Source organism: Tursiops truncatus, chromosome 5, assembly GCF_011762595.2.
Source record: "Tursiops truncatus isolate mTurTru1 chromosome 5, mTurTru1.mat.Y, whole genome shotgun sequence".
NCBI lineage: Eukaryota > Metazoa > Chordata > Mammalia > Artiodactyla > Delphinidae > Tursiops > Tursiops truncatus.
The window spans coordinates 75,096,032-75,117,402 of record NC_047038.1 but is presented as its reverse complement, the minus strand read 5'-3'; the positions used below and the strand labels follow the sequence as shown (position 1 = coordinate 75,117,402).

At 40.3% G+C, this 21,371-nt stretch overlaps 1 protein-coding gene across 1 annotated transcript in view; it reads right to left on the bottom strand.

The window, feature by feature from the left end:
* CRACD (capping protein inhibiting regulator of actin dynamics) overlaps positions 1-21,040 on the bottom strand; it is a 273,931-nt gene extending 252,891 nt beyond the window's left edge. The window contains exon 1 of the mRNA XM_073805295.1: positions 20,700-21,040. The gene's annotated coding sequence lies outside the window, so the exon portion shown is untranslated. The remainder of the gene's footprint in view (positions 1-20,699) is intronic.
* Positions 21,041-21,371: the final 331 nt, after the last annotated feature.

Sequence of the window (21,371 nt, the reverse complement as noted above, 5' to 3'; positions counted from 1 at the left end):
CGCCTGCCAATGCAGGGGACACAGATTCAATCCCTGGTCCAGGAAGATCCCACATGCTGTGAGGCAACTAAGCCCGTGTGCCACAAATGCTGAGCCTGCACTCTGGAGCCCACGAGCCACAACTACTGAACCTGTGTGCCACAACTGCTGAAGCCCACGTGCCTAGAGCCCATGCTCCGCAACAGGCGAGGCCACTGCAATGAGAGGCCTGCGTGCCGCAGCAGAGAGTGGCCCCCACTCACCACAACTAGAGGAAGCCTGCGTACAGCAACGAAGACCCAATGCAGCCAAAAATAAATGAAAAAAAGAAAAAAAAGAAGTACACAATTGTGTTTTCTTCCCATTGTCCTAAGTATGAGTTTAGGGAGATAATAAAGGAAATTTTCTTCATTTTAACAGTGAAAACCATAAGCACCACCACTGTAAGCTTCAGGTGATAAACAAACAATGACCGTTCCAGTCAAAAAGGCAGATTGCTTGAGAAAGTTGGATACGGCAGCTGCAAACAGAAGATTTATAATTTAAAAAATCTTGTAGGTGGAAATGTAATGGATAATCCTGTCCCCAAAAGAAATAACAAGAGTGAAAGTGTATCTGGTTACTCACTGAACTAGTGTATAGCTTTTCTCTCACCAACATAAGAGACACTAGGACAAACATACAATTAGCACAGAAGGAGATACAACAGGGAAAAGCAGGTGAGCACCACAGGCAGAATATCACTGCTGAATCAAAGTGGATCAAAATTTGTAAGAAAACCAGAACATGGGGTTATCAGCAAAGTTTTGGGAAGCAACATGGAGGAAAAATATATGAATGACCAATACTAAACTACACTCTATGTCAGATGCCCTGGCTGTAGGAAGCCCTACATTTCTCAGTATTCATTCATGGCTTTGCCCACTGGCTTCCCAGAAGGAGCACTTGTAAACTCTCAGGGACCCTGAATCCAGATTGTGACTCAGAGACTTCATCTTGTCTTCTCCTGGAAGCTTTAATCAAACAGCATCAATATTACCATCTACTTGAAGAGCTGAGTTTGTGGCTTGCTTTTTAAGCCTCTTCCACATACATATATTAACTTTTACAGTTAAGAAAACATGTAAACACCATCAAGAAAGTGAAAAGACAACCCTTAGAATAAGAGAAAATAGTTACAAATGATGTATCTGATAAGTGATTGATATCCAGAATATATAAAGAATTCCTACAACTCAACAACAAAAAAAGCAAACATCTCAATTCAAAAATGGGCAAAGGGGGCTTCCCTGGTGGCGCAGTGGTTGACAGTCCACCTGCCAATGCAGGGGACACGGGTTCGTGCCCTGGTCCAGGAAGATCCCACATGCCGCACAGCAGCTGGGCCTGTGAGCCATGTTCGCTGAGCCTGTGCATCCGGAGCCTGTGCTCCACAACAGGAGAGGCCACAACAGTGAGGGGCAAAGGGGAGAGGGGTTCTGGGAATATGGCAGAGAATCTGTCTCCCCACCTAGAAAACAACTGCACTGGCAGAATCTGTTAGATGTAATTATCTGGAATTCTGGAGTCTGTTGAAGGCTTGCAATTTCCAGAGGAAGACCTGGGCTGTAAGTTGTGGTTAATTTAAGTCAACTTCAGCTCTTAGCACCATGGCAGTTATCATCCCCCACTCCAGCCACATGGCAAGCAGCTGTGCATGGTTACTGGAGCAGCTTGCACACAGCCTGAGACAGCCAGGGTGGGCAAAAAGGAATCTGTCCTTCAAATACTTGGGAACTGTGCTGTGATTGTTGATTGCTGTCCCTCATCACAGAGGTGCAGACAAAGGGGCTGCCAGCCATTGCTGTATCTCTTCCCGTTGTTGTAAGCCCCTCTCCCTGTGGCTGAAGTGACTTATGGGAATTTACAAGGCCAGTGCCCTTCCCCCACCACCACCATTTTTCACTTTTTCCCCTTTTTGGAGCCAGATATTGAGGACTAGGACATTCAGAAACAACTGCATATATGGGGAAAATTAGAAAGTGGCCATACATACTCTGGGAAAGGTTCAGAAAAGATCTGAGAAGACATTAAGTTTACACTTCAGACTAATTCTCAGCACAGAGACAGCCTACAACAATCACAAAAATACAAAGTAAAAGAAAATAGCAAATCCCAGAGAAGGTAGAGAATCTGATTTCCAGAGTTAGAGTCAAATGTCCAAGGTTCAACAAAAAAATAACATGGCTTACAAAGAAACAAGAAAGCAAGGTCCATTCAAAAGAGAAAATAAATCGATAGAATAGTAACTGTCCCTGAAAAAGACCTAATGGCATATATACTAGACAAAGACTCTAAAACAAAGACTCTAAAACAACTATCTTAAAGATGCTCAAGGAACTAAAAGAAGATGTGGAGAAAGTCAAGAAAATGGAAATGTCAAAAAAGAAATACAAAACTTGAAAAGAAATTCTGGAGCTGAAAAGTATAACAAAAAGGAAAAATTCACTAGACAGATTCAAAGGCAGATTTAAGTAGGTAGAAGAATGAATCAGTGAACTTGAAGACAGAACAATGGAAATTAATGAGGCTGAGGAACAGAAAGAAAAAAGATTGAAGAAAAGCAAAGAGAGCCTAAAGGACCTGTGGGACACCACCAAGCTGACCAATATTTGCATCATGGGAATCCTAGAGTGAGAAGAGAGGGAAAGGGACAGAGAGAGTATTTGAAGAAATAATGGCTAAAACTGCCCAAATTTGATGAAAGACATGAATATACAAATCCAGAAAGTTCAATGAATTTCAAGTAAGATGAACTCAGAGACCCACACCAAGACACATTATAATCAAACTTTCAAAGCAGCAAGAGAGAAGCAAATCATCACGTACAAGGAATCCTCAACAGAAAAAGACCTGAGATTATCAACAGATTTCTCATGGGAAACTTTGGAGGCCAGAAGGCAGTGGGCTGGTATATTCAGTGTGCCAAAAGGAAAACACTGTCAACCAAGAAATCAACATCCACCAAAATGTCCTTCAAAAGTGAGGGAGAAATTAAGACATTCCCAGATAAACAAAAGTTGAAGGGGTTCATGATCACTAAACCTGACCCGCAAGAAATGCTCAAGAGAGTCCTGCAAGGTGAAATGAAAGGACACCAGACAATAACTTAAAACCATATGGAGAAATAATGATCTCAATAAAGGTAACCATATGGGCAATTATAAAAGCTAGTATTATTGTAACAATGGTTTGTAACTATGCATTTTGTTTGCTTTCTATATGATTTAGGAGACTAATTCATTTACAGAAAAAAATAATTATTAATATAAAGCTAGTATAACTGTAACTTTGGTATGTAACTCCAAATCTTGATTTCTACATAAGTTAGGAGACTAATGCATTTAAAAGAATTAATAGAGTATGTACTTTGTCATACAATGTATATAAAGATATAATTTTGTGACAAAAACAACCAAAAGGGATGGGGACAGAGCTATAAAGGAGCAGTTTTTGTATGTTATTGAAGTTAAGCTGATATAAAGTCTAATTAGAGTATTATAAATTTAGGATGGTAAATGTAATCCCTATGGTAACCACAAAGAAAATAACTATAGAATATACACAAAAGGAAATGAGAAAGGAATTTAAACATTTCCCTAAAAAAAATCAAGTAAACAAAGATGACAGTAATGCAGGAAATAAGGGATAAAAACATCATAGGGCAAATAGAAGACAAACAGCACAATGACAGAAGTCCCTTCTTATCAGTAATCACTTTAAACGTAAATGAATTAAACTCCCGAATCAAAAGACACAGACTTCGCAGAGTAAATAAAAACACATGACCCAATAACAGGTCCCCTATTTATGAAGGCTCAGTTCATAATTCTTTGAATTTACGACAGTGCTAAAGCAATATGCATTCAGTAGAAACTGTACTTTGAATTTTGTTCTTTTCCTGAGCTAGTGATATGCAGTACAATACTCTCTGGTGATGATGGGCAGCAGCAGCGAGCTGCAGATCCTAATCAGTCATACAATCATGAAAGTAAACAACCAATACACTTACAACCATTCTGTTTTTCACTTATAGTTCAATAGTCAATGAATTATATGAAATATTCAACACTTTATTATAAAATAGACTGTGTCAGATGATTTTGCCCAACTGTAGGCTAAGTGACTGAGTGACTGAGCACATTTAAGGTAGGCTAGGTATGATGTTCAGTAGGTTAGGTGTATTAAATGCATTTTTGACTTATGATAGTTTCAGCTTATGATGGGTTTACTGGGACATTACCCCACTGTAAGTCAAGGAAGATCTATATATGTTGTCTATAAGAGATTCATTTGAGATCCAGAGATACAAACAGGTTAAAAGTGAAAGGATGGGAAAAAGATATTCCGTGCAAATAGTAACCAAAATAGAATATGGTGGCTATACTAACATCAGAAAAAATAGATTTGAAATCAGGAAAAGTTTACAAGGATATTATAAAGTAATAAAAGGTTTAATACATCAAGGAAATATAACAATTACATAAACACTTAGGCATCTAAAAACAGACCACCAAATTATATGAAGCAAAACTGACAGAATTGAAAGGAGAACTAGATAGTTTTAAAATAGCAGTTGGAGACTTCAATATCCCACTCACAATAATGGACAGAACAACCAGACAAAAGATAGATAAGGAAAGAGAGGACTTAAACAACTTAATAAACCAACTAGATCTAACAGACATACAGAACACTCTACCCAACAAGTGCATGTGGGATATTTTCCAGGATAAACCATTTGTTAGACCACAAATTAAGTCTCAAAAGATTTTAAAACATAGGTATCATACAAAGTATCTGCTCTGACCATATCAGAATAAAGTTAGAAATCAATAACAAAAGTAAAAGTGAAAAACTAACAAAATTGTGGAAATTAAACAATACACTTTTAAACAACCAATGGGTCAAAGAAGAAATCACAAGGGAAATTAGAAAATAGAGATGAATGAAAATGAAAACAACAATATACCAAAATATATGAGACACAGCAAAAGCAGCACTAAGAGGGAAATTTATAGCTACAAACACTTACATTAAAAAACAAGAGGGCTTACCTGGTGGCGCAGTGGTTGAGAGTCTGCCTGCCTATGCAGGGGACACAGGTTCGTGCCCGGGTCCGGGAGGACCCCACATGCCGCGGAGCGGCTAGGCCCATGAGCTATGGCCGCTGAGCCTGTGCGTCCGGAGCTTGTGCTCCGCAACAGGAGAGGCCACAGCAGTGAGAGGCCCGCGTACTGCAAAAAAAAAAAAAAAAAAAAAAACAAGAGCTCAGGGGCTTCCCTGGTGGCTCCGTGGTTAAGAATCCACTTGCCAATGCAGGGGACATGGGTTCGAGCTCTGGTCCAGGAAGATCCCACGTGCCATGGAGCAACTAAGCCCGTGAGCCACAGCTACTGAGCCTGCGCTCTAGAGCCCGTGAACCACAGCTACTGAAGCCCGCATGCTACAACTACGGAAGCCTGCACACCTAGAGCCCATGCTCCACAACAAGAGAAGCCACCGAAATGAGAAGCCCGCACACCGTGACGAAGAGTAGCCCCCCGCTCAGCGCAACTAGAGAAAAGCCTGTGCACAACAACAAAGACACAATGCAGCCAAAAATAAATAAATAAAATGAATAATTAAAAAAAAAAGAGCTCAAATCAACAACCTAACTTTATAACTTAAGGAACTAGAAAAAGAACAAACTAAACCCAAAACTAGCAAAAGGAAGGAAACAATAAAGGTGAGAGCAGTGATAAACAAAATAGAGAATAGTAAAACAGCAGAGAACATCAATGGAACCAAAAGTTGGTTCTTTGAAAAAAATCAACAATATTGACTGGACTATTAGTCCAGCCATTAGCTGGACTAAGAAAAAAAGAGAGAACACTCAAATTACTAAAATCAGAAATGAAAGTGGGGGTCATTAGTACTGATTCTATACATATAAAATGTATTATAAGAAAGTACTATGAACAACTGTATGCCAAAAAATTGAATAACCTAGATGAAATGGACAAACTCCTTGAAACAAAAAACTGACAGCTTCACTGGTGAATTCTACCAAACATTTAAAGAAGAACTAATACCAATCAAACCTCAAACTTTTCCAGAAAATTCAAGAGGAGGCAACGCTTCCTAACCCATTCTATGAGGCCAACATAACGCTGATACCAAAGCAAAACATACTACAAGAAAAGAAAACTATAGACCAGTATCTCTTAGGAACACTGATGCAAAAATCCACAATAGAATACTAGCAAGAAAAGAAAAATACCACATGATCATCTCAACTGATGCAGAAAAAACATTTGACAAACTCTAACACCCTTTCATGATAAAAAGACACAACCAAATAGAAATAGAAGAAATAGAAGGAAACTACCTCAACATAATAAAAGCCATATATTAAAAACCCACAGCAGGGCTTCCCTGGTGGTGCAGTGATTGAGAGTCCACCTGCCGATGCAGGGGACACGGGTTCATGCCCCGGTCCAAGAAGATCCCACATGCCACAATGCAGCTGCGCCTGTGAGCCATGGTCACTGAGCCTGCATGTCCAGAGCCTGTGCTCCGCAACGGGAGAGGCCACAACAGTGAGAGGCCCGCGTACCGCCAAAAAAAAAAAAAAGCCCACAGCAAACATCATATTCAATGGTAAAAGACTGAAAGTTTTCCCCCTAATATCAGCAAGAACATAAGGATGTCTGCTTTCACCACTTCTATTCAACATAGTACTGGAAGTTCTAGCCAGAGCAATTAAGCAAGAAAAAGAAAAAAAGGCATCCAATTGGAAAGAAAGATGTAAATTATCTGTTTACAAATGATAGATCTAGAAAATCATAAAGACTCCACAAAAAAAGCTGTTAGAACTAATAAATGAATTCAGCGAAGCAGCAGGATACAAAGTCAGACAGAAAAATCAGCTGTATTTCTACACACAAACAATGAACAATCTGAAAAGGAAATTACAAAAACAATTCCATTTACATTAGCATTAAAAAGAATAAGATATTTCACAATTAACTTAACCAAAGAGGTATAGACTTGCACAATGAAAACTGCAGAACACTGCTGGAAGAAATTAAAGAAGACATAAATAAATGGAAACACATCCCATGTCCATGGATGAGAAGACCTGATATTGTTAAAATGTTAATACTACTCAAAGCCATCTATAGACTCAGTGTAATCCCTATCAAAATCCCAATGATGTTTTTTGGCAGACATGGAAAACTCATCCTAAAATTCATATGGAATCTCTAGGAGCCCCAAGTAGCCAAAACGATCTTGAAAAAGAAGTACAAAACTGGGAAATTCACATTTCTGAATTTCAAAACTTACCACAAAGCTATAGTAATCCAAACAGTGTAGTATTGGCATTAAGGACAGACATATAGACCAATGGAATACAACAGAGAGCCCAGAAATAAACTCTTGCATATAGGGTCAAATGATTTTTGACAAGGGCACTAACACCATGGAAAGAACAGTCTTTTCAACAAATGGTGCTAGAAAAACTTGATATCCACCTGCAGAAAAATGAAGTTGGACCCTTGCCTAACACCATATACAAAAATTAACTCAAAATGAATCAAGGATCAAAATGTAAGACCTAAAACAATAAAACTCTGAGAAGAAATCATAGGACAAAAGCTTCACAATATTGGATTTGGCAATGATTTCTTGGATATGACACCAAAGACACAGGTAACAAAAGAAAAAATAGACCAATTGGACTTCATGAAAACTTTAAAATTTTGTGCATTAAAAGACACTACCCACTGAGTAAAAAGGCAACCACAGAATGGAAGAAAATATCTGCAAATCATATATCTGATAAGGGATTGATATCCGGAATATATAGAGAACTCCTAAAACTCGACAACAAAAAAAGCAAACAATCTGATTCAAAAGAGGGCAAAGGACTTGAATAGACATTTCTCCAAAGAAGATATAGGAATGGACAATAAGCACCTGATAAGATGCTCAACGTAACTAATCCTTAGGGAAATGCAAATCAAAACCACAGTGAGATATCACTTCACACCTGTCAGGATGACTATTATGAAGAAACAAAAGACAATAAGTACTGGAGAGGATGTAGAGAAATTGGAACCCTTGTGCACTGCTGGCAGGAATGTAAAATGGTATAGCCACACTGGAAAACAGTATGGTGGTTCCTCAAAAAATTAAAAATAGAATTATCATATGATCCAGCAATTCATTTCTGGGTATATATCCAAAAGAACTGAAAGCAGGTTCTCAAAGAGATATTTATACACCCTTGTTCATAGCAGCATTATTTACTATAGCTAAGACATGGAGGGAATTCCCTGGCAGTCCAGTGGTCAGGGCTTTGCACTTCCACTGCAGGGTGCACAGGTTCGATCCCTGGTAGGGGAACTAAGATCCCACATGTCGCACGGCACAGCCAAAAAAAAAAAAAACCACCCATGGAAGTAACACAAGGTTTCACTGACAGATGAATGAATAAACAAAATGTGGTATATACATACAATGGAATATTAATTGTTATAACAAGAAATCACCAGTGAGGCTGTGGAGAAACTGAAACCCTTGTACATTGCTGGTGGGAATTTAAAATGGTATAGTCACCATGGAAAACAATTTGGCAGGTCCTCAAAAGGTTAAACAATGAATTACCATACGACCCAGCAATTCCACTCCTACCTATATATCCAGAAGAATAGAAAGCAGGGACTCAATCAGATACCTATATAACAATGTTCACAGCAGCATTATTCACAATAACCAAAAGGTGGAAACAACCCAAATGTCTATCAACAGATGAATGGATTTTTTTAAATGTATACACACACACACACACACACACACACACACAACACACACACAGTGGAAACTTATTCAGCCATAAAAAGGAACAAAGGTCTGCTATTTGCTACAACATAAATGAACCTTGAAAACATTATTCTAAGTGAAATAAGTCAGCCACAAAAGGACAAATATTGTATGATCCCACTTCTATGAGGTACCTAGAATTCATAGAAAATTCATAGAGACAGAAAGAAGAATAGAGGTTACCAGCGGATGGGGGGAATGAAGAGTTATTGTTTAACAGATACAGAGTTTCTGTTTGTAATGTAAAGTTCTGGAAATGGATAAAGGTGATAGTTGCATGACGTTTTTTGTTTTTTGGCCACACAGTGCAGCTTGCAGGATCTTAGTTCCCTGACCAGGGATGGAACCTGGGACCCGGGCAGTGGAAGCACAGAGTCCTAACCACTGGAGGACCAGGGAATTCCCCCCAACCTTTTTTTTTTTTTGCATAACATTTTGAATGTACTTAACGCTAATAAACTGTACACTTAAGAATGGTTAAAATGATACATTATAAATATTTTACCATAATAAAAAATATTTTTAACATTTGAAGGAAAAAAAGCAGAATATTGTAATTCATATATAATGAGCAAATCAAATACTAACATGACCTGTTAGTACAGTGTCCAAACAGAACTCCCTTTCTTCTTTCCCTCCTTTCCTTCCTTCCTTGCCTTCCTCTCTCTTTCTTAAGCTATACCAAACAACAAAACATTCTAAGGAAGACAGATGCATGAGAGAATTATAATGAAAATTTAATTTTAAAAAAATAAATCATATTGCAACAGAGACTGGCAGAATGAGGTAATCCAGAGCAGGGATTATAAAAAACTAGCAGGCAGAACCAAAGACCAGGAGGTATTTCTATCTTCAGTAAAAGTGAAAATGAAGAAAAGACAAAAATGTATATGCAAGCCCCAAATTTGTAAGTCATTTAGTTCTAGAACAACTCCTTGTAATTATCTTAAAGGATGAGTTAAATAATTCAGGTGGGGCCAGTCTCACTGGCTGTGAACTACTAGGCAAGGAGACAAAGCAACAGCCTGGATTCCATGCCAGCGGAGGCCAGGGATCACATCTTACACCATCTCTGAAAGTACAGTCTACCACTCTAGCTTCCCAACACTGCAGACATAATTTGTGGGAAATCAATTTAAAACTCTATGTGAGGGGGCTTCCCTGGTGGCACAGTGGTTGGGGGTCCACCTGCCGATGCAGGGGACGCAGGTTCGTGCCCCGGTCTGGGAGGATCCCACGTGCCGCAGAGCAGCTGGGCCCGTGGGCCATGGCCGCTGGGCCTGCACGTCCAGAGCCTGTGCTCCGCAGAGGGAGGGGCCGCAATGGTGAGAGGCCCACGTACCGCAAAAAGAAAAAAAAAAAAACTCTATGTGAGGAAAAAAAAACCCAACTCTATGTGAATAGTCCTCACTAAATAGTAAGTCCAGATTTCCCAAGCTCATAGCTCATGTTCAACAACAAGCCAGTTTTAAGCATACTCTTCTGCAGATTACTGCTCAGCTGTTTCACATCTCCAAGAAAAAGGTTTAGGGCCAATGAAGAATGTTTGTATTCTTCTGCCTTTCACTTGATTTGACAAGAATCATCTATAAAATAAACTTTAAGACCTCAGGAAAGACTCAGCTTATTAAGGATTCTTTTAAAAAATCATGCCACTGTTACGATTATAACTGGCAGAAGTGGTCTCCTAAGATGCATTCCAACTCTAATTAAAACAGAGCTTTCCCAGGGCTCCCACTTAATTTTAATTTATATTACAATAGAAGAGCCATTCAATATACTGAACAACCACCCTAAATCTAGTGGCTTAAACAGGAGCATCTTCCCCTTTCATAAGCCATAAGCTTTGAGATGGGTAATGCGCTGAGGGATAACGTGCAGAATTACCCATGCAAGGGGCATTTTTCCAAAACACTGAAGAAATTGTTTTCTAAAATGCGATTATGCTGTACTTAGTCGACTATGCTGTACTTTCAAAGATGGAGCACGAAAAAGAGTCTGTCCATCGACAGCCATACCAGTGGACCTAATGGAAACTGTAAGAACAACATCTATTTGGAAACTGACTTTAATCAATATTGAAGAGATTGAACTCCCATAGCTTTTCACTTAATTATACCTATGATTTGAGATCTGGAAGAGATTCCAAAGAGTCCCATGGCTTCTTTCACTTCATCCAAGGTTTTCTGGGCTGCTCTGTGGAAACTTCTCACTCCACTCGCTCAGCTTGACTTTCCTTACAGCACTTATCACGACATGACACCGTGTTATATACTATATACTATATGCTATATACTATATACTGTTTCTTGTCCCTCTCTCCCACCAGAATATCATCTTCACAGCACAGGAGCCCTGGCTGTATGTCTGCTTTTGTATCCCAGCACCAAAAGTAGCACCTAGCACAGACCAGGTCCTTGGTAAGTCCCGTCTTTGTTTACTGATTGACCGGATAACTCTTGCCACACCCTTTTGGGTTTTTTTTGTTTTGCTTTTTTTGTTTTACAGTACGAGGGCCTCTCACTGCTGTGGCCTCTCCCGTTGCGGAGCACAGGCTCCGGACGCGCAGACTCCGCGGCATGTGGGATCTTCCCAGACCGGGACACGAACCGGCGTCCCCTGCATCGGCAGGCGGACTCTCAACCACTGCGCCACCAGGGAAGGCCCACCCTTTTGTTTTATACACGAGATTATTCGAGGCCCAGAGGAGTAAAGTGACTTGCCCATGGTCACTAGACTAATTAGAGGGAAAGTTGGCCTCAGAGCCAAGCTTAACTCCCAGTCATCCTTCCAAAGTAGATACAATTATGCCACGCCCTTCTTTTGATAGCTCCTAAAAATTGTCAGGATGCTTCAGCCTTTCAAATCTCTCCAAATTTTGCCTGATCCCCTTCCTCTAGTCTTTTCTCCTGCCACTCCCTACCATGCCTGAATGTTCCTGCCACCTCAGTATACCATGGCCTCATGCTTGCCATATCTTTGCTCACTCTGTTCCCTACCTCTGGAATACCTTTCCATCTCCTCTCGATCTGTCAAAATTCTACCCACCCTTCAAGACCCAGCTCAACTATCACTTCCTCTGTAAGCAACCTCCTTATCTTTCTTCATTCTATCCTCCTTCCCCCGAACAGTCACTCCTTCTTCTGAGCCACCATAGCACTTGGACCTTCTATCACAGCACATTTTACATTCTTGTCTTTCTTCTTTACTAGAATGTGAATTCTTCATTTTGGCAGTGCCTGGTATGAACAGATGAATCAGGGAAAGAAGGAGAAATACAGGGGACATACGCTACCTTTCCATATTCAATATGATTCCCAACATGACAACAAGCCTCCCAGCACCCCAACTAACTGTCCCAATGACCCAAATTAAAAAAAAAAAATCGGTTACAACTAGAAATGGGACGTGACAGCACATGAAATCAACTAGTGAATTGTATGACATAAATCATAATGCATTCATTCATTCTGCAGCAATGTAAAAACGCTACATTCTTTTCTCAAGCTAGAAACTACAAGAAAAGTTCTCATTCAAGTGACCTGTACTTCCCTAATCTTTGTTCTTTTCACACTATGTCCATGGTGCCCAGCCCACGGTTCGCAGCACTCAACACACGTCTGCTGACGTGAAATAAACTGGATTTACGATGACTCAGGCTGCATGGGATGTGGATGGTCATGGTACTTTTCATTAAGCTTCATACCGCAGGACACAGTTACTTATTTCTGGCCTACTCCAAGGTAAGCATTTAAGACTGCTATCTTGTTTTGTTCCTCTGATCAACTTTGGTTGTTTGCAACAGACAAAAAGCATAGAAAAATGATCTCTTGATATATTTTTATAAGCCACCCTTCTGGAAGTAATTGCCTATCTTCTCTCAACCTCCACACTGCCCCTAGTAAAAGGATAAGTTCGTGCACATTACTAGCTAGTAGGGATGATGAGAGTAATTGAAGTGTAAAGAGGTTGCCTGACAAAGTTGCTGCTCATGAGTTGTCACTGATAACAAACTGATAGTAACTTACAACTCTGTATGGGCAAGGGGGAGAAAAAGACAGACTAGATCTGAGCTGCATAATGAAAACATCTTTAAGATGTTAATCTGAGCTGCCTATGTGGATTAGGAAAACAAAAATCTCAACTAAAAATAACAAATTTGGTCCTGAGGTTTTCTTCCTTTCTATCTTTGCCAATTAAAGACTATTATGTCACAAAATTGACAAGAAGCCCCCACTGGGGGCCACGGCTTTCGCACCACCTGATCCTGGCTATTTCTTCTTTGACTGGAACATCAGTCACATCCACGGTTAAGAGATAGTCACTAACAGCTCATAAGCTCTTCCTGTGGAACACCGGCTAAGCAATCTCTCTTCACTTTAGCTCTCCTCCCTCCAAAAGGAATACAGCCTTTAAATCTTGCTGCTTTGTCCTCAAGCGTCATTCAAAACTGTCTGAAATCTGCACAATGTATATTAAAGTATTCACTCAATTGAGCACCATATTTATTCCAGAGTTACAACTGTTAATGTCTAATAATTTAATGTGCTTTTCTCATAACTAAATAAAGCCATAGGGCTTCTGGCCTATAATAGGAAGGTAGAACTGAGCCTAAAAATCAACACCATAAACAAAACAAAGCCCCCCTCCTACACACGCACGCGCATGCACACACACACACAACACACACACACACACACACACACACACATCTGGCATAATACCTAATATGCAGTGACTCAGGCACAGATCTTGCAACATAGGATAATTGCCATGCACTAAATGGTCTTTTAATGGTTCAAAGGGTTCCCATCTTCCTGAACACCTAACCTATTAGCAGAGAGAGATTACAGGCAATGGAAAGAACTCAGCTCAGTTACTTAACCTCTGAACTTAGCCTTCTCATCTGTAAAATGAAGGGTTGGTCTAGAACAACACCACCCAATAGAAATATAATGCAAGCCGCATATGTAGCTTTTATTTTTCTAGTAGGTACATTTTAAAAAGTAAAAGAAAAAAAAGGTAAAATTAACTTTAATAATGTTTTAGTCAATCTAACATAGCTAAAACATTATTTCAACATGTTATATTTTTAAATTATCAATGATATATTGTACATTTTTTTCATACCAAGAGTTTGAAATCCAGTGTGTATTTCAAACGTAGGGCTCCTCCCCATTTGGACAGGCCACATTTCAAATGCTCAATAACCACATGGGGGACCAGTTACTGTATGAGACAGCACTGGTCTAGATGATCTTGGATATTTCTCTCGACACTAGAAGTAATTTTAATAAAGAGAATAAGAGATTTGGAGATGAAGGTATGCTTAAAAAAAACTATAAAGTGTTTTCCGAATATTCTCAGTCTATTCATTCTCATTCAAAATGGTGTTTTGCTTTTTTTAACTGTTATTTTTTTAATTCAAATGGGGTTGGATTTGTAAACAACTGACTAGGTCGTCTAATCTATTACTGTCAGACTTACCCTGTTCTCACTAACAGAGCCACTGTCCTACAAACCTATAAGGAAAGCTAACATTCAAGACAATGTATAACTGATAAATAAATGAGACTTCTAAAACCTCAGAACTAGAAAAAACAACTGTTAAAATGGGAGTTCAACAGAAATGACAAAGAAAATTATGGGACAACCATGTTATCTTCCACATATTAAGATAATGCCAGGAAACACCAAACGTGCACGTGCTTTTGGAATTGTTTCTCTAATTACTCAGCATCCACTGAGGAAGATTCATGCTACTCCTCCCACACCGGTCTTGCTTATTAGTCCCTTTGTGATCAATGATCTGCCTTCGCCAGATGGCTGGTCTGCGTTAAGAGCACAATATGAGATCAGAGAACAAAGCAAAGCTAACTGGCCTTCCCGGGAATTGAACCTGTGACCCTGACCTCATTAACTCTAGAAAACAGTTAACCCATCACAAACATGCCTGGGCAGCTGCATCCTAAGTCGTGCCAAACAAGCCCACTGCATCTGTCACAATAATACTCTGGTAGAGAAAAAGTCACTCTACATCTATTAAGAACTTTTCAAAATGAAGAAAAGCTGGAATGCAATCATTGAGGGCAGCTGGAATTCATCGGCAGTGTCTTACCAGCTCTGCTGAATCCGTCGCAGGCTTCCCTAAGAACTTCAGCAGTGGCCCTGGCCTGAGATCACAAATGGCTTTGACAATGGGGTCCTGATGTTTCCTCTTCCAAAAACCATGATCTTGGGGCCATGGACTTTCCTTTTTTTTCTCCCAAGTTGGGAAAGTGTGGGTTAACAATTACATACAAGAACTTTCACAGATTATTTGTTGAATCCGGCTTATCCCTGATTTAAACAATAACTGAGTTTCTCTGTTGCCCCCGCCTGCTCCCCTTCTCCCCTATTAGTGCCAGCCAATCCCTGACCAGGGGAGTGGAGACAGGCCCGTGGACCTCTGGGTGGCTTATTCCTACTCTCCCTGGTAAAAAGCCCAACACCTTTTTTACAAGTGCTCCCTCCTTTCTTGTTAATGAGAATAATTCTTAGCAGCTGGTATCAGCTCTAAATTCTATTCTAAAAACCTGTCTCTAGTGAGCTGAGTACTTGCTGCCAATTTAAATATTTCCCAAAGTGTTTCAGGGATGCAGCTTCTGTACCTTTTCCTCAAAGACACATTTTTAAAATATTACCAGTTTCAGAAGTAAGTTTATTAAAATTTCCACGCAAGCCTCAAAGAATACTATTTGAAAAATTCTACAAACATCTGGAAGAGCTGGTGAAGATTTTAAAATCTGAAAATATTTCTGCATTTCATTTTTGACATTTTAAATGGAATCATCTTTCCACATGCAAACTCACTAGAATATAAAAGCTATTACGTACAGTTGTTCTATTTGGCTTCTTAAATATTTCTGATAACATGTGACTAAAGCATTCAACATCTCTTAAATGTTTTTACTCGGTTTTTTCATTTCCACAAAGTTTACTTAAGATAATTTTTAAATTTATGGATTAATTTAAAATTGTAATCTTGCACTTCTCATGTAACTGTGGAAATCATACATATAAGTAGATTCAAAATATGCCTATGTATCCGCCTCAAAGGCACTAGTACAAGTACATATCTAAATTGATTTTGCTCTTTTTATCTCAAAGAATTTTCACATCAAGAATAAAAGTAGTACAAAATGTAATGGGAACCCAGTTTACTTGCCTGAATGTAAAAACATCACAGTGACCATTCAATAGCTGTAATGTTTCTTGATGCTCATAAAAACTATACCAATCCACTAAGGGTCAAGTGTTAGACAAAAGGAATAAATTAATAAAATAAGCATAAAACATAAGCTTATGACAACTGTACACAATTTCGTCAGGGGCAAAACAAGTTTTTGAGGGCTCATCTAAGGATAAAATCTGATGTCCAACAATAAATGAAACAATATACTCACTTTTATCTAATCTTAACAGAAAATGATGGTTTATGAAAAATATGTGGTTTCACATAAACCATGAAACTGCTGATCTTTGTCTAATATAGCATCATGATCTACACAAACTCTGATTTTAAAAAACTGTCAGTTTTGAAAATACCAACCTTAATTCAACAAATAAACTAGTTAAACATACCGGTGAAAGTTCAAAGCTCCATACACACGGAAGCTATAATGCAAAAGCAAAAGCGTATTTATATATCTTTAAGCACCTGGTATTTATCTTATTTATAAGATACACTCCTACGCGTTCAACCAGACACTGAAAAAGCCTGAATCTGTCAGACATAAGTGTGAAAGAAACAGTGAAATTTGCCTTTCCATTGTCATGTAAAATTATCTATTTGTGTTTCAAAGTACTCTTTATAAAATATATTGCCTAAATTCTTTCTCACAATATTTTTTTCACAATATTTTTAAAAGGGGAGGAAAGTCCCAGAACTACCAAAAAATTAAAATTAAAACACTGCTAAAAATTTAAGAAACATTTGCAAGGAAGTGAAACACAAAACCAAAAAATTAATAGTACAGTTAGTGGTGGTTTCTTACAAGTACTTTACAAAATAAATACTTTCAAAAATAAATAAATAAATACTTTCACTGCCTGGTGAGTTTGAAACAAATCAATATACTATAAAGTACTCTCGTAGCTCTTAAGTCTTCATTTTGTGCCTTAACAAAAGCCGACATTCATTTGTAATGAAATCTTTTTACAGTGACACAGCTATTTCATGTCTCTTCTGAATATGTATTAAACCTTTGGGTACACAATAAGACTGACCAATTGAGTGACTCTGTCATAAAAACCTGAGAAATTATTCCAAAATGTTTACATCAAAGACCAGCCAAAGTCAAAATGAAGTACTAGTCTATGCAGTATACTTTCTTACTTTACTAACTTGAAGATTTTCTTCAAATGGGTCCTTTCAAAGGAAACTACAAAAGATGTACCACAACCGGTAAGTTCTCAATATTACCATTCAAATTTATGCAAAAGAAGGAATGATATGTCTTCAGAAATCACTGTGAGAGAACCTCAGAACACAGTGTTGAGGCTGAAAGAGTATAGAGCTTTGGGGTCAAACAGAACAATTCTTGCTTCAACTCTCACTAACTTTGTGACCTTGTGCAAGTTCCTAAAACCACTTTGAGTCTTAATTTCAATTACCAAATGGAAACAGAAGACCTTCTTACAAGGCTGTCATGAGCACTAAATTAGATAACATACAAAAATAGACTGCTTAGCACCGTACCTAGATGGTAATAAATACTCAATATGTGGTTATAATTACTAAGAAATGTTTAAAAACCTATTTTCAGTGTAATTTAATATTCAAATTCCAAAAGATGCTGTAAATCATTAGAGGGAAAAACAAAGACTCAATAACAGATTTTTCTTTAAGGCACTCATTAACCTGATTATCCTTTACATTAGTGCTTTTCAAATTGCAGGTCCTGGTGCATTAACGGGATATGAAATTATTTCGTGTATCTCAACCAGCATTTCTAAATAAAACAGAATGAAAAATATAAGAATGCATTGCACATAGGAAGTATGAGCACTGATTAATGAATTTTTTTTAATTAAACACACTTGTAATGTATCTGTATACTGGATGGCAAAGTAAAACTCATCTCTTATTGTGCCCCCAAAAAAAGTTTAAAAGCCACTGCTTCGTTACAATAATGAGAATAAAAGTAATTAGCTGACACTGAATGCTTAGTTTCTACTAGACACTGTGCTAAGCATTATGCTAAGCACATTGTTTCATTTGATCCTCCCCCAAATCCTGTAAGGTAGGTAGGTACTATTACTTTCACCATTTTACAGATGAGAAAACTGAGACTTAGAGAGATTAAGTCACTTGCCAAAGATGCAGAACTAGTGGCTGGTAAATCCAGAGTTCAAGTTTAGTCACCTGTCTCCAGAACTCGCACATTTAACCACTTCACTAAGTAGTGGGTTATAAGATATAACTTTTCCTTATGTAAAAGTTATTCAAAAGGTAGACTTTAATAAGGCCTAATTCAAGAGAGATTTTCTGGAGGTGCAGCGTATCTTGGAGAAGACAGTGTGATTCAGAGATGAAAGCACCAGGCGTGAGGTCGAGCTTCTGTCCCTGGCATTGTTGCTTCAGTGGCGAGGAGTTGGCAAGTCATTTAATCTCGCTGTGTCTGGATTTCCTCACCTACAAAACGGGAATGATAGTATCTGCCCTGCCTCCCCACAGGCCATTGTGAGAAAGTATTTGTACATATAACAAGTGAAATGTTCTATTGTGCTACTCAGTTACATGAGATGATCATTAACATGACCCAAGGGGCCCCAGTCTTCATAGAAACATACATCACACATGATCAAAAAAGGAAGGTCACCAGGCTTTTATTATAAACTGTGTGTGGAAACAGTCTGTACAGTTCTTGGCACACAGTAGGACTTCAGTAAATGTTCATTAAACTAAAAGAAGTAAACCAATTCGATCTGTATGCATATTTTATCCATTTGCATTTTATTTTTCATTAATTCATTCTTTCTGCAACTATTTATTGAACACTTAGTATATACCAGACTGTCCCTTACCCTGGAGAAGTTCATATTAATTTCAAGTAATTTTCCCAAAATTGTGTAAGAGAAAACTGTAAAATACAGCTTCTTCACCTAGCTGTATAATATAATAACTTATATTTATTACAGTGCTTTATAGTTTTTGGAAAGAACCATGTGGAAGCTTTTGTTTCTCACACCAATTGCCTAAGTGTGTCAAGTCAGTATTATTATCTTCCTGACTCCAAATTCAGTGCTAAATGACTGCTAAGTCTTTAAAGTGAAAGTTTCCCCATTTCTGAATATCGGATTTGAAGAAGCTACCTTTTAATTCTGGAAAGGGGCAATCTAGTAGCCTGATTTTCCTCCCTTCACATGTCTGAGCTGAAGTAACGCAACCATATCGCCTACATAAGATGCATTTTTCAAAATGTTTCTTAAAAAACCTGCCTTTGAAATCTTTTTTTCTTACAGTTAATTTTCTGTTGAATATATTGAACTAGGATTCAGTTTTCTCATAGCATAAAGGAGGGAGTAGTGGAAGTGTCTTTCCTTTGTTGACTTTTTAAAATTACTCAAAATTGTTGTTTTCAGATTCCTGAGTCACATACAACACCAAATAATTGTTAGCCTTTTTATATATAATTCAACAACTACTACAGGTGATTTTTACAGGGAAACGATGATTTAATGACAACTTGATGAACTGAAAATTTGCTACATGATACTAAGAAGCCTTTACTAAAATTGCCTTATCCTTTGTATTCTAACCACTCCCTCTCCATCACCACCACCCCCAACACACACGCACTCCCTCACCTACACCAGATCAGTTTCCGGGCCATTATTCTTAAAACCATATTAAAATTTCACAACACACGGTGGTAGTTACTAGGTTTTCTGCCCCCTGCCACCCCGCCCATTCACTGAATCACTGTGTCTTTAAATATATATATTTTCTCTGAAAATGCAAAATTCAGAAGATGATTACGATGCCTCTATTCTGAGACTATCTCAAATGTAGCCGTCTGCCCTTCTGTTTACTGATAAGCCGGAATAAAAGCCATACCCCACCCACCGTCTCGGTAGGGTTAGGAGGTCCAATCTCGCCACTACAGAGCTCTGCAAGAAAGGAGGGTTATAGAACCAGAAAAACCTCTGGGAGGAGATAAGGAAAACACATTTTACACCACTGGCAGCGTGCAGTCTCCCGATTCCAGCCCTTGTAAACAGGGAAAACCTTTGTCTTGCCTCAGCCATCAAACTGGTGGCTCATCAGAATTGGAGCAACAAGAGTTCGTGCGAAATGGCTCGGCAGAGGTTAAACAAAGCAATGCAGTTCAGGCCCGGGGAGAGGGCTGAGCCAGGTCAGCGTCCGAGATCCCAGACGGCGAGGTCTCGCTTTGACCCCCGCCACAGTCGGGACCCGAGCCGGGGACCCCGGGACAGGCTGCTGCGGCGCGGGAAGGACAGAGGGAATTAGAAGGTCCCACGCTCTCTGCAAGTTCCCGGGGGCACAGCCGGTCCGCAGGTTCCTCGGGTGGGATCTAAAGCGGCGCACACCACGAGCGGGTGCCTCAGGGAGGGTCCGCGCAGAACGCGCGGGGACACCGCCCCAAAGTCCACGGCCCGCCACGCCGAGCCCACGCCCCCAGGGCAAAGGCAAGGTCGGGGACCCCGGGACGCCGCGGGGGCCTGGCCCGCGGGTCGCGAGGGGAAGGGAGAAGCCCGCCCGCTGCACCCATTGTCTGGCTCTGGCCGCGGGCCGGGAGGGCGCTCACCTGAGGTCCCCGCCTGGAGCCGGGGCTGGCAGAGGGGCTGGACGGCGACGGGCGGTCCCGCGCGGGCGGCGGGCGCGGATGCACAGCCCGCGGCGCTGCCGCAGCACCAGCAGACTCCTCAGCAGCACCGGCAGCGCACCCGCCTCTCAGGCGGCCGCGGCCTCCATTGCTCTCCCCGCCGCCGCCAGCGCGCGGCACTGCGCTCCCGGCCCCGCGCGGCGTGGTCACATGCTCCGCCCGCGCCTCGGGCGCTCGGACCCGCGCCGCGGCCCCGCCTGGCTTCGCGCGTGGACCGCCGGGCCCTGCTGCGGGGCGCGGGGAGCCCCGAGTTCCCTTTCGCGCCCTCCAGGAAAGACAGGCGCCGGACGGCTCCCTTCCCGGGGAAGTAGGCGGGGGGGCCCAAAAACCGGAGCCAGGCACAGGGAAGGGCGTGGGATTGGTCAGTGCCCTCCCTACCACTGCAGGGATGTCCCGGCTGAACCCGTGGCGTCGGAGGTTACTGTGGTGAGCTCCCAGGGAGGCTCACGTGGGGCAAGAACCGGGGACCGTAAGTCACCACCCCACGGGATGCAAGTCTGGCCCCTGGTACCTGGATGAGTCACAGACTCACGGGAACGACCTGGACTCCAGAAGGAGTTGCGCCCTGCAGAGCCCAGACAGTGAGAAATGGCA